Below are 9,633 nucleotides of genomic sequence, written 5' to 3'. Positions count from 1 at the left end.
TGACTTAAACATTCATCAAGATTCTCAGCAATTATAATTTGCCTATATTCACGTAACTTTGTGAAGAGGAGACATGGTTGAAGGGAGCAAATGATAATACCCTTCACTTCTGGCTATCCCAATGTTTAAGCCTGCACAAGCTCACCATTTCAGTGAGAAGGAAGGCTTGGGCCTTGCCCTGTCTATGTTAGTCACTCCAAGCATCATCCACCGCCTTAGGACTGGTTTGCTCAGACCTCCCTGATTATACTCACTGCTTCTGTTTTCTTGGTATGTGTGCATTTTCTCAAATGCATCATGACTCCTAGGATTTTTTTCATTTTGCTCTATTAATTAACCAAATTTACCCAGTCATAGTGCTGTATGATAACTTGTATGATGTATTTCACTCCAAGCTAAAATGATAGTATAAAATCAAATGTATATCTCAGCTATTTTTCCAAGTTATTAACACAAGGCATTTAGTTTATCTCACTTAATATTTTTACCAGACTAAAGTCCAACCTACTGAAAATGTGTTACTCAATATTTTAAGTCATAAATCTCAAATATTCCTGATAGGTGCTCAGCTCCTCCTAGCGGATGCTATGTCATTAGTGGTATCAATATTTTCATGATTTAATAACAGATTATTGTTGTTGATTTTCAGTATGACTTGTCAATTCATAAAACACAATATATATTATGTCCACAGAGTTGAAACCATATTACGACAATGCTAATAATTATATTTAAAATAAAACCACTTGCTGTTTACTGGCACTTGATTATTTCAATGTTATTAAATATATTAAAGAGTTACTATGGAGATCCTTAACTAGTAAGGTATTTATTGATTTCTCTCTCATTCTGATATATCAATAAAATTTTGAGGAAATTTAAAGGCATAATAGGAAAAATGAGGAAAATTTTATGCAACTAGATTTTAAGAGGGTGGGATAAAAAGCATGAATTTTCTAATTATATTGGTGAACAGAAATAATATACAGCCTATGACTTGAATGAAATGCACTGGATAACTAGCAATACTAAGCTCTTCCCCAAGGACTAATACTAAAATGCTAGTGAAGAAGATAGTGCTAGGAAACATTGCCCATGTGGAAGAAAACACCTGCTCCAAACAGACCAAGCCAGAACCTGTACGGGCCAGTTGCCCACAGAACAGACGAAACAATGGAAACGAGGCAAAGGAGCTTTTGAAAGGGACTGACGTTCATGAGATTTTAAAATCCTTTATGCATGATAATATCATTGACTCTTCCCTTTGAATGTTGTATGTGGGAGATGATAAACGTTAAATATGTACAATAAGCCCTGTTGGATCATGTACCAACAAGGCACTGGGTATCTAGCCTGACATTGTGACATTTCTCACAAGAAATGTCTGAATGACAGAGCCATACTCAGTTTTTTTTTTAATTTTTTTATTCGATATAATTTATTTACATTTCAAATGATTTCCCCTTTTCTAGCCCCCCACTCCCCGAAAGTCCCATAAGCCCCCTTCTCTCCCTCTGTCCTCCCATCCACCCCTTCCCACTTCCCCGTTCTGGTTTTGTCGAATACTGCTTCACTGAGTCTTTCCAGAACCAGGGACCACTCCTCCTTTCTTCTTGTACCTCATTTGATGTGTGGATTATGTTTTGGGTATTCCAGTTTTCTAGGTTAATATCCACTTATTAGTGAGTGCATACCATGATTCACCTTTTGAATCTGGGTTACCTCACTTAGTATGATGTTCTCTAGCTCCATCCATTTGCCTAAGAATTTCATGAATTCATTGTTTCTAATGGCTGAATAGTACTCCATTGTGTAGATATACCACATTTTTTGCATCCACTCTTCTGTCGAGGGATACCTGGGTTCTTTCCAGCATCTGGCAATTATAAATAGGGCTGCTATGAACATAGTAGAGCATGTATCCTTATTACATGGTGGGGAATCCTCTGGGTATATGCCCAGGAGTGGTATAGCAGGATCTTCTGGAAGTGAAGTGCCCAGTTTTTGGAGGAACCGCCAGACTGATTTCCAGAGTATATTAGAAATATGAGCCCTTAGGGTTGACCTGGAACTTTTGACAGCAATTTCTACTAAATACAACAAAAGCGTCTAGATTGTGTAAATCATTGCTTTTGTGTTTGGGGCCTATTCTCAGCATCTCCTCACTCTCACATCAGCAGGGTGACCTTAAATGACTTTAAGAGGGTGACATCTGAATGTCTTCATTAATTTCATCTTAAAAACTTTCTTACAAAGTCATTAAGGCAGGCATATAAACACTCACACACTGACAACCAGATAGCACACTTTTAAATGAAATCCATCACATTTTATTTAAGTACATTTTGAACAATTTTCTAGTATAATAAACTACATATTAGAAATGCACTTTTACAGAAGAATTATAATATTTGATATTTCCTGAAATATCTTTGCTAGAGAAAAATTGTGACACTATTATTATCTGATAGCAAATGTGGAAAGTATCCTATACTTACAGTATCCTACAGTTATATGTATAGTAGGAACACTGAAACCCAAACTTTGAGACTTACTGTGAATCATCTTCCGTTATTCTGTTCTGTTTTTATTAAGGTATCAAGTTTTGGCTATATAATACTCACTTGTACTATTCATAGATTCATTACTTGAGAACACATAAAGACACTTATTTAGACATACTATAAAAATGAATATACTGCCTTTAATGCATGCATAAGATCCTTCATACATCCCTGGGTTCTTTCAGTCTTACTTGTTCTAGGACTTTACATAGACCTGCTAAACAGTAACACTGAGGGCATAGGGCAATAGAGAGAAAAATGAGGTACACATTGTTCCTAGTGAAGCTTTTTGCTCCAGTTCTTTTTAGTCATTTTTATGTTTTTGTTTCTTTGAGACAGGATTTCTCTGAGTAGTCCTGGTTGTCCTGGAATTGACTCTGTCTATCAAGATGGCCCGGGACTCGAAGAAATGCCAATCTCTGTCTCCCAGGTGCTGATATTCTGAGTTTTGCAGGCAAATGGATGGAACTAGAAAATATCATCCTGACTGAGGTAACTCAGACCCAAAAGGACATCCACTAATAAGTGGATTTAGCCAAAAGAAAAGTGCCAATACCCAAGATAAAATCCACAGAACTCAAAAAAATCACCAAGCTGAAGGGCCCAAGTGAGGATGCCTCAGTCCCACTTGGGAGGGAGAAGAAAGCAACTACAAGGTGGGGGGGGCATTGGAGGGAAAAAGGGTTGGGGGGACAGAGAGGGAAACATGATTTGTATTGGATGGGAGAAAAAGACTGAAATGCCTGAGGGCCAGCAGAAAGAATGGAAACCTTGGGAGATAGGAGGTTGGGGGGAGGGGACCTTCCAGAATGTACCAGAGACCTGGGAGGTGAGAGACTGTCAGGACTCAAAGAGAGGGACCTTAGATGAAATGCCCTACACTGGGGAGAAGTAACTTGTAGAGCCCACTACCAGAAGAAAGACAGGACATAAAGGGAGGGATGGGAGTGCCATCCTACAGTCAAAACTCTGACCCATAATTGTTCCTGTCTGGAAAAACTGCAGGGATGGAAATAGAAAGGAGCCTGAGGAAAAGAAGGTACAGCGACGGACCCAAAGTGGGATCCAGCTCAAGGGGAGGTCCCAAGGCCTGACACTATTACTGAGGCTATGGAGCCCTCACTTAAAGGGATCTATCATGACTGCCCTCTGAAAGGTCCAACAATCAGCTGAAAGAGTCAGAGGCATGGACCGCTGACCCCTGTGGGTGAATTAGGGAAAGGCTGGAAGAAGCTGAGGAGGAGGAAGGCACCCCTGTAGGAGAACCAGCAGTCTCAGTTAACCTGAACTCCAGAGATCTCTCAGATACTGGAACACCAATCAAGTAGCATACACCAGCTGATATGAGGGCCCCCAACACATATACAGCAGAAGACTACCAGGGCTGTTTAGTCAGAGAAGATGCGCCTAACCCTCAAGAGACTGAGGTTAGAGGTCTGGTGGGATGGAGGTGGGGAGTAGGGACATCCTTGTGGAAATGGCAGGGGGATGGGTATGGGATGTAGAATAGTCAGAGGGTATACCAGGAGGAGAATAAAATCTGTAGTTTAAGATAAATATAAATAAATAAATAAATAAATAAATAAATAAATAAATAAAGGCATGCCCCCCACAACCACCTGGCCATTTTTGCACTTAACCCTTTACTTTTCACAAATTTATCTCTCCTAGAACCTCAACAACGTTGGGAGATTTTACACTACACTCAAACACTAGTTAATTTGAGACACTAATTAATGTGTGCAAAAGTAAGTCATAGTCCAGGTTTAAGATCTAAGCAAACTATTCCTCAAGATTATGTTCTAGAAGACTGATATATCTTTTGTATTGATAAGAGATAAAGAAAAACCATGATTATGTTACTGGATGAGATAAAACGATATTTTTGGAAAACAAAAACAGCATTTATTTATTTATTTATTTATTTATTTATTTATTTATTTATTTAAAAAGAAACAAATATGTATACCAATTTACTTTAGTGGCTACATTATGTGAAACAATTGCAAGAGGTTTTGACATTTCAGGAGAAATTAGTGTTATTATTGGCTAGATTTCTACAGCAGATGGCAATTTTCAGGGGAATGCTACTAAAAAGTTCAAGTGTTGTTTTCTGAATCCCTGTTCTTCATATACATCTTACAGAAACCTTTTGTTACCAAAATCAAGCCATTTAAAACACTGGTCTGTCTAGTCCCAAATCTCCAGCATGAGGAGATGTGTTCTTTCATGGCTAACCAAGAGCAATGAATGGCATTGCTCACAAAAGCATTTTGTCCAGTTTTATCACTAAAGATTCTTTTAAACTGTGTTTACAAATTGAGCTAGATGTAAACAATCTAATATGCTATGCATTTGCAGTTTTCATAATGGAAATTACACATGTCCACATGTATTCTACTTGTGTTCTTATCCCTTTAAGGCATTGAAAGTTAACATCCCACAGCCAGGAAGGGATTTATATATTTTTGACAAATGGCAGGAAAATTTTAGATTTAAATTGTATCTTTTATAAATAATAATTAATGTGTTCCACCTAATTATATCATTCTTACTCGGTGCAGTTCACTAAGAGTTCAATAATTGTTAATTGTTCATTCACTCAAATGCTGGCTCAGAAAATGTCTGAACTTATTGTCCAACCCCTAGGCCATGTGAATGGGGCCATGTAATTCAATTAAAACGAAGAAATGTGTGTCACATTCATACTCTTCCAATCACTTGCCAGTGCCATACTTCTCAGAGCCCGGTGACAAATGTAACCTATATTCTGGAATAATTGTATGGAGACCAATTGTATCTGTCCAGTTACTTAATGTTTAGTGTGATGGCTGGTTTTCTTTCTTTTTCTGATTTCATCAATTCTGGTATTATTTTAATTTTTATTGTAAATAATTTTTATACAGTACACTCTGCTCTGGGTATCAACCTTTCACAATTTACTCTCATCTGAGCAGGAAGTCTCAGTAGAATAATTGTCTTGATGTCTTCACTGATGTAGGACAATCCACTGAAAGTGTGGACCTCACTTTCCAGTTCCAGTCCATTAAAAAAATGATATGGAAGGACTAGTATTCACTTTTTCCTCTCTTGGCCATCCCTCTTGCACCTGAGCTGTTTTACCATGGTTGAATCAGAATCATTTCCAGGCTAAGTATGGATGGGGTCAATAGCTCTCCAGGGGTCTCCACGTCATCAGTGCCAGATTGGGATTGCTGAAGCACCAAACCACATAGACAGAGCAACTAACTGCACTAGTCTTTTAGACTCATGAGTGTCAGAAATGTTAATATTAACCATGATTTAACAAATCATATGTATCCCATCCTTTCTGGTTTTTTTTCGAAAACCCTGACTAGGGTTAAGTGCTCAATGAATCTTGGTTGTTTATAAGTAGAGATTATAGTGGCATGAGTTACTACAGACATGGGAAACTTTTCTGACTGAGACTACTCCTTTGACTGTGTTTAATATCATAGAAGTCCTTTGAAATTTTCTGTTCTGAAATTACATTGTTTCCATTCTCCCAGTCATGACAAGGCTTCAATAGCTGCATTTTGAGAATGCTGATCAAAATGTCTAATGAAATAAAATATTGTCCTAATTTTCCCTTTTGACCTTGAATAGCCAAGTTACCTTTGCACTATTTCTTCTTCACATGCTCTTTAAATTGTAGTTTTTCAATCAGTAAATTTAATCGGCTTATCTGATCACTTTCTTTAAGCCTTATGTAGCAGTGGGGACAAATTTATTACTTTACTTCCTAATTTCAAAAGATTCAAAGTGACTTAACTTTGTCTCAACTTTTGTACCACTCGATCATAATTAATTTTGATGATCTTTAGCTAAATTGGAAGCAATAGGCAGCTCTGTAGGAAAGGATGAAGATAAGAGGCCAGGCAAAGCTCCCTGTGGGTTCCGCCAGCCTAATTTAAAGCATGTTTGCTCTGTGGCAGTCAGCTCGGGTGAGATGGCAGGTGATTCTCGGGACAGAATGGAAGAAGCAGTTGTATCCCTGCCCAGACACAGTGAGTTTGTATGGACGTGGTGCTTCTCATTAGGCAATCAATAATACATTTTATTGGTTCCAGAACACTGCACAAAGCCCACTAGAAGACATCTCACTCCACTGTTTTGAGTGTGAACATAACAATTAACCACAGAAAAAAATAAATTAGTTTTTCAGAAATCTGGAGGTTTTCTAGTTGTTAAAGCCCAATTACAAATTAGCAAGCTGTGAATAATAAGATTATAAAATAATCAGGCTCAGAGCAGCAAGCGCTTCCCTTGTAAATACTCTACTAAGATTCACAAAGTTTAAGTTATGAGGTACTGGATGGCAAATAAGACAGAATTACCTTGAATCTATAATGCTTATAGTTTTACTATAAGTATATGTCTGTATGTATACATATATGTGTTTATATATACCCTTGGTGTTAGTGACTTCCTGTTAACAGAGTGCAGATTTTAAAGACAGATGCACTGATATAAAACAGTTTTGCACAATTGAGCTTCAAATTAATTATTAACAAAGGTTATTATAAAATATCCATATATATAATATTATATTACAAAATTGCAACAAAACATATTGGTTATAATTAAAATATTAGATATTATTGACTTAGTTAACATAATTTTTGAGGTCAGTTGGAAAATAATTGCATTACTATAATATATGAAACAATAAAATTCAAAAAGATTCAGCATGAATAACAATAATTACAAAAACCCCAAAGTCAGAAATTTAGTTTTGATGTATAAAGGAGAAAATTCAGTAATAAAATCATAAAACAAATATGAATAATTATAATGCTAAAAATTTCAAATTACAAAGTAGAATCAGCTTCTAATATTTCTGTATAAAAGTGACACCAAAACAATTTTAGAAGGTCACAACTACATTCAAAAATGAAATAACAATGATATAGACTAGGTAATATCAAATTTCAATGTCTTTCATAGCATAAAAGTGAAAAGTAAAGAATTAGGATACAAGATAGGATATAAGAAAAACAAATAAGTAAGAAACTTGATCATGAATTTTTATGAAGAATAAAATCTTTCAATGAATATGAACGTTTAGACAGTATAGTCACTTTTAACCCAAAGAAAAGTTAGTGAACCAGGTAATATTAATTATGATATCCACTAAAATAAACTACTTTAAGCTAATATGTCCAATGAACTAACCAAAAAGGAAAGAAAAATAAAAATTATAAATCTCTGCTCTAAGAAGAACTGCAGGTATGGCTGCTTTGTCAAATATGCATCAGTAGGAGGCAGAGAGGAGAGAGGCTGTGTCTATGTGCTGTGCTGTGACATGTGAACATCTAAATGATTAGCTGCCTGACCCTCCCTGAAGACAGCAAGCCTGAGCTTACCATTAGTCAGGATGGAGCAAGAGCCAGAGGATCCCCACATGGGGCCACATGGGGCCACATAGGACCACTTGGGACCATATGAGGCCACATGGGCAGGCTGGGAAAGGAGCAAGCACAAGACAACCATCAGTCTGATGCCATGGGACCTGGACAGAGAGCTAGCTGAGATGACCACCATTCAGACACAGCAGTGTGGGAACAGAGTATGCTCAGATGACACCTGCTTGGTGTCATAATACACAGGCAGAGCATATCATTCCTGAAACACTGAAGATATCCTAGACACTTAAGAGACCCCAGGTGCCATTAAGAGAATCAAGTCAGTGATGCAGAAATGGAAGAGAAAAAGAAGCAGAAGCATGTGGGGACATTGAAGAAGCAGAACCAGAGACTCAAGAGAAGTGAGGAACAGCCTGATGGGAGTAGCTAGTGATAAAACCTAGGACCAAGGTGGGGTCCTGACCTGTGCTGCCACTGAGGGACACATCTGGATCTATGGCCCTTCAGGAGCAGGGGTCTGTTACCACCAAAGGCCAGGAGGAAGGTCTCTGTCTGGGCTGCTGCCTGGGGACATGTTGATGTCTGTGGAAAACTGCCCCCCACAATTTTTTACCTGTAAATTCTTGGAGAACTGTCCCTGGGAGCATAAGAACAGGAGAGCTCCTGCTGCCCCTAGCCAGCTGCACTACTCAGGAGAGTGATCTCACATATCGCCCAGGAAGCATATTGAAGCAGGTCCTGATTTGGGAAATCAGGGGTAAGCCAGCTTTGAAACCATGAACATGGAAGAGCTGGCCTCTGTCTTTTGTTTGCTCATGTGATGGCTTCAGCGAGGGAGAGAGAGCATTCTTTCCCTTTTGTCTTCTCCACCTGCAGCACAATAGCACTCACCCTGGTGATAGCGTGTGGATGAGTTGGCCTGAGAATGTGAGTGTTGGAAAGTTGGCCCTGTAACGTGCCGTCTGTGCTGTGACAAAAGGAGAGTTGCCCTCCTGTACTCTTGCCCCTTGCCACCTATGCCAGGCAAAAGAGTAAGCCTTGGCATCATGAGAGCAGGAGAGCTGGCCTTTGCCCTCATCTGCTGCAGCACTCAGGAAAGCACTTTCACTTTGCCTGGGCAGTACAGTTAGAGATAGCCCTGGACATGGGGATTGGTGGAGAGTGGGTCTTGACTCTTGTCTGCTGTGTGGTAGCCTGGACTAGGGAAAAATGCTCTCCTTTTCCCCTTGTCCCTCATCACCTATGTCAGAAAACAGGTAGGGTAACTGGTCCTAAGATCATGAGACTGAGAGAACTGGCCCGTGTCTCTTGCCTGCTGTAGCACTCTTGAGAGCAGGTCTTACATCTTGCCTTGACAGCACAATAGAGCTGGCCCTGGTGTCATGGGTATGGATGAGCCAGCCGCTAGGGCATGAGCAGTAGAACATGCTCCACCCTTTGATTGCAGCAGCAGTGGATGAGCCAGTCAGGGAAGGGCAGGAACACTCACCCTGATCGTGTGAGTATAGGACAGCTGGAAGACTGACCATCTCAGATACCTACCTCTCAGGCCCAGATTTAGGGTTTTGAATGGGCCCATCCCAACCTCTACCCCCTCAATGAACACTGGAATGCTTGAAGGAGCCAGTCCTACAGATCCAAAACAACAGGATCTCAACAGCACTGGGCAACAAGAGGATATC

The 9,633-nt window shown here is 39.1% G+C and overlaps 1 non-coding gene across 1 annotated transcript; it reads left to right on the top strand.

Annotated features, from left to right (window-relative positions):
• The first annotated feature begins 7,792 nt into the window (after nt 1-7,792).
• Nucleotides 7,793-7,924, top strand: LOC127688245 (small nucleolar RNA SNORA17). The gene has a single exon (XR_007978650.1). It is a non-coding gene; the product is annotated as a small nucleolar RNA SNORA17 (small nucleolar RNA).
• Nucleotides 7,925-9,633: the final 1,709 nt, after the last annotated feature.

Source organism: Apodemus sylvaticus, chromosome 6 (genome assembly GCF_947179515.1).
Source record: "Apodemus sylvaticus chromosome 6, mApoSyl1.1, whole genome shotgun sequence".
In the NCBI taxonomy this organism is placed as follows: Eukaryota; Metazoa; Chordata; class Mammalia; order Rodentia; family Muridae; genus Apodemus; species Apodemus sylvaticus.
The sequence above is the reverse complement of the archived record's forward strand: the minus strand, read 5'-3'. Positions and strand labels throughout refer to the sequence as shown.